Consider the following 4,921-nt stretch of genomic DNA (forward strand, 5'->3'; position numbering starts at 1 on the left):
TCCATATCCCTCTTGTGAGTAAATATCAAACAGACTGAGAAAGAAACCAAGGAAACAACACCTTTTAATAGCCTCAAATAATATAAAATATTTTGGGGAAAATATAACCAAACAACTAAAATATTTCAATGATAAAATCTTCAAGTGTTTGAAGAAAAAGAATTAAGAACATATCAGAAGATCGAAAGATCTCCTATGCTCATGAATTAGTAGAATTAACTTAGAAAAGATGGCCATACTACCGAATTTTGATAAGCCAGAAATACCACTGGAAAAATGACAGTATCTTAAACAATGACACTATCTTTAACAGCTGCCAGTTAAACTGGACGTATTCACGCAATAGCATCCAAGCATATTTATCACCTTGCACAAAACTCAATTTCAAGTGGAGCAATGACCTCAACATAAAGCCAGATACACTGAACCTGATAGAAGAGAAATGAGAAACAGCCTTGCACCAATAGGCACAGGAGACTTTCTGAACAAAATACAGATATCACAATCACAAAGATCAACAATTAATAATATAGGGAACTAGTGAAACTGAAAAGCTTTTGTAGGGCAAAGAACACCAGAAAGAAAGAAGCAACAGCCTACAGAATGGGAAAAATAAAAAATAATTAAAAATAATATATATATATATATACATATATATATATATCAACACCACATCTGATAAAGATCTACTATCAAAATAAAGAACAAGAGAAACTTAACATCAAAAACCAATTAATCAGTGCTGTGGGGCTCTAGCCCAGGGAATCTCAAGGGCCAGAAGCAGTCACAGCAGCAGTTCTGAGCTGTGTGCTTGGGTTCCTCACAGGGTGGCCTGGGCTGCCTCCTCCCTCCCACCATCTGACAGGGGCCAGGCAGCTTCCTCTAGACCTCAGCCAGGTTGAGCCCTGTTTCTAGAGATAGCTGTTACTGACCCTGGAACCCCACAGACTTAATAGCTGGCTAAACTCATTCTTGGTACTTGTGGGTACCATGTCCTTGAGGATTCAAATCAGCAAAGTTATCAGCAAGAATGACCCCAAGTCCATCAACTTTTGGGAGTTTATTGGAAACCTAAACACAACTGTGATAAGGAAGTCAGATGTGAGGACCATCTTTTTGAAGTATGGCCCTATGGCCAGCTGTTCTATGCACAAAGGCTATGCATTTGTCCAGTATGCTAATGGGCACCATGCCCAGGCAGCTGTGCTGGGAGAGAATGCATGCACCCTGGCTGGACAAATCCTGGACAACAAGGCTGGAGAGCCCAAGCCGAATAGACCCAAGGGGCTAAAGAGAGCAGCAACTGCCATTACAGGCTGTTTATCGAGGCCACTTTTCTCCAGCGCCTGTGCCCAGGGCAGTTGCAGGGAAACAACCTCTTGTTTCTTTGGATCCACAGTCCCTTTAGTTCACCCTGTCAAAACTATGATACCTGTCAAGCTCTTTGCCTGCCCCACAGCCATCACTACTGGCCCATTCGAAATCAAGTTAACGAGCAGTGAAGTACAGACCATCGAAACAGAGCTGACACAGAACAAGTCCTGTTGTGTTGCTTGGAACAGATTGCTGAGGAACGAAAGGCCAACCTGAATGGAGAGGAAGGGCAAGAGCAGAAGTGGTGGAGGAGGAGGCAGCAGGTGGAGGCAGCAGCAGGTATGTTGGTGGTGGTGATGGGAGCAACAGTGGTAGTGGCTGCAGCAGCCGGCCACTGGCCTCCCAAGGAAACACAGCTTCTGTGGCACACACACCCCAAGGGGAAGTCCAAACTGGAGATGAAGGTGATGAGGATGATGTGGAGGAACTGCTAACACATATCAAGCAGGAGCAGGAGCACAGGCAGGACACAGATGCAGAGATGGGGCCTTGCAGTAAGCAGCTTGACAGGAGCAATGGCCACCAGCAGAAGGGCACCACTCTTTCAGGCCTCAAGCCAGGTACCCATCTCTGGATGCCAGTCTGCAGCAAGTACCAAAGGAGAACTGGCAGCAGGCAGTTCATTTCCCTTGCATCCCAGCCAGTGAGTGCTACATCCTTTGCAAGTGGAGTTACTAGCATACCCTTACCCCATGCACTCTTACTATCTGCACTGCATGGGCCAAGGGACAGGAAAACTCTGCCCTTTTCCTCCAGGCTTGTTTTTTTGTTCGTTTGTTTTGATATGATATGTATATATATGTATATGGACATGTATATATATGGACATGTATATCTATGGATATATATGTATACATATATATACATACATATATATATATGTTTGAATGTTGGGGGGGTTGGATCTGATGGGGACAGGGAAACCTGACAATAAATGATTGTATCCAAATAAAAAACAAACACAAGGAGAGCAACAGATCAAAAAATCTGGGCACAGTGGTCTTTTCTGAGACTGATACTCCAACCAAGGACCATGGAAGGAGATAATCTCCATCTCCCACACAGATGTAGCCCATGGCAGCTCAGTGTCCAAGTGGGTTCCCTAGTAAGGGGAAAAGGGACTGTCTCTGATATGAACTCAGTCACTGACTCTTTGATCACCTCCCCCTGATGGTGGAGCAGCCTTTCCAGGCCACAGAGGAAGAAAATGCAGCCAGTCCTGATGAGACCTGATAGGCTAGGGTCAGATGGAAGGGGAGGAGGATGGCCCCTATCACTGGACTTGGGGAGGGACATAGGAGGAGATGAGGGAGGGAAGGTGGGATTGAGAGGGGCTTCGGGAGGGGGCTACAGCAGAGATAAAAAGAAAATAAACTGTAATTTATGAAAAATATAAATAAATTTTAAAAAGTGGAAACAAGCAAAGAAACCGATTAATCCAGGTACAAAATGGAATACAAATCTATACAGAAAATTCTTTATAAAGAAGACTCTAATAGCATAGAAATATTTAGAAGAAATGTTCGCCATCTTTAGCCAGCAGAGAAATTCAAATCAAAACTATTTTGATATTTCACCTTAAATATGTCAGAATGTCTAAGATCAATAACCTAAGTTGCAAATTATACTGTTAAGGATATGGAGCAAGACTCCTCCATTTCTGATTGAAGTGTCACCTTGTACAGCCACTGTGGGAATCAATATGTTGCTTCCTCAGGCAAGTAGGAATCAATATACCTCCAGAACTGGCTAGAACACTCTTGGGCATATACTCAAAGGACACTCCATGCTACAACAAAGTCACTTGTTCAACTACATCCACTGTGCCTTTATTTATAATAGCCCCAAACTGAAAACAATATAGATATCTCTCAACCAAAGCAACAAATAAGGAAAATCAGTACATTTACATAATTGCTTATTACTCAGTTGTTTAAAAAAATGGCATCCACCAAGCATGGTGGTGCATACTTTTAATCTCAGCAAGAGGCAGGCCTATTGTGAGTTCAAGGCCAGCCTACTATACAAAGGAAGTCCAGGATAGCCACAGCTATACAGATAAACTTGTCAGGAAAAACAAAAAAACAAAACAAAACAAAAAGTCATCATTAAACTTGGAGGCAAATCAATTAAACTGGAAAAAGATCATCCTGTGTGAGGTAACTCAGACTCAAAAATAAAAATATGATATATAAGTGGTTATTATTTTGGTAAATTATAAACATGCTCTAATCAGTACACATAGAGATTTTAGGTAAAGAGGGAGTCTCTGGGGTGGGGTGTGGTGATGCATGGATTTTCCTGGCAAGGGGAAATAGAACAGATTTTGTGAGTGGACTGGGGGCATGTGGGGCTGGGAACAAGGTGGATCATATGGGAGTGGCAAATGGCTTGGAGGGAGAGAGTGTCATGAGAGATAGCTGGAATTGAAAGACATTTGGAGGTGGTGTGGGACTCCAGTGCAGTGAAAACATCCTGGAATCTGTGAGTCCCTAGTGGGGACTCCCATTAACAGTGTATATGGAGTCTGAACTGACCATCTTGTGCAGCCAGGCAAGGTTGCCAGTGGTGGCATTATGTTGCATTTAGTTGAGTTGTTGGCTCAGGTGGTCCTGTGGACATCTCCTAACAATCCTGGCTGATGCTATGGCAAGAGTTAATCTCTGAAAAGTGACAGTTGGACCCATTGCCTCAGACAACATGAAGGTAGAGGTATCGATGGTTGTATTAAGCCTTCATCCCTATGTTCTCTTTGGTACAAGAAGACACTCTGTAGGGTATTGAAAGAGAAATGTGGACACCAACCTAGCCACAACACTTTTGACCTACAATCAATCTGTCCTGTCTGAAAGATGTGCTGGGGAAATGTTGGTACAGAACTTGTGTAAGTGACCAAAAATATCTGATTTAAATTGAGGCACATGAGTGATAGTCCATGCCCAGCACTGCTGAGATAGCCAGAAACTGGAAAATGGATAGCTCAGCTACCTAGCATACAACCAAACACAACTGGGTTAAAAAAATAAAACAATGAAATGATTGGGAGGGGATGAGGGAGGGACCTCCAGCTGTGATAGAAAGTGAATAAACTGTAAATAATAAAAAAACATAAAAATAAGGTAAAAAAAATATTCGTACTGATATGGTATTATGCTTTTCTCATAGATGGCTTGTCCAGTCATCATCAGAGAGGATTCCTCCAGCAGCAGAGACCCACAACCAGACATTATGTGGAGAGGGAGTCTAAATTGGAGCTCAGGAAATCCTGTGGAATGAGGTGGATGGACTAATTGGAGTGCATATAGGTTCACAGAGAATGAAGTGTCAGGGATGAGGACAGAAAGGGTCTGCGCCAGGTCGTCTGTGTGTATGCTGTAGCTGCTAGCTTGGTGTTTGTGTGGCACTCTTAAATGTGGGAGTAGGTACATTTTTGCCTCTTTTGTCTGCTCTTGCAAATTTTCTCCCTGGTGGTTGCCTTGTCCAGACTTGGTGTGAAGGCTTTTGCCTTGTCTTATTGTGTTTTGTTTTGGCGCATTTGGTTGTTGAC

General features: G+C 42.8%; 1 pseudogene; it reads left to right on the plus strand.

The window, feature by feature from the left end:
• The first annotated feature begins 990 nt into the window (after positions 1-990).
• Positions 991-4,664, plus strand: LOC110541475 (RNA-binding protein Raly-like; annotated as a pseudogene).
• The last annotated feature ends 257 nt before the right edge of the window (positions 4,665-4,921 follow it).

This window comes from Meriones unguiculatus, chromosome 5 (assembly GCF_030254825.1).
Source record: "Meriones unguiculatus strain TT.TT164.6M chromosome 5, Bangor_MerUng_6.1, whole genome shotgun sequence".
NCBI lineage: Eukaryota > Metazoa > Chordata > Mammalia > Rodentia > Muridae > Meriones > Meriones unguiculatus.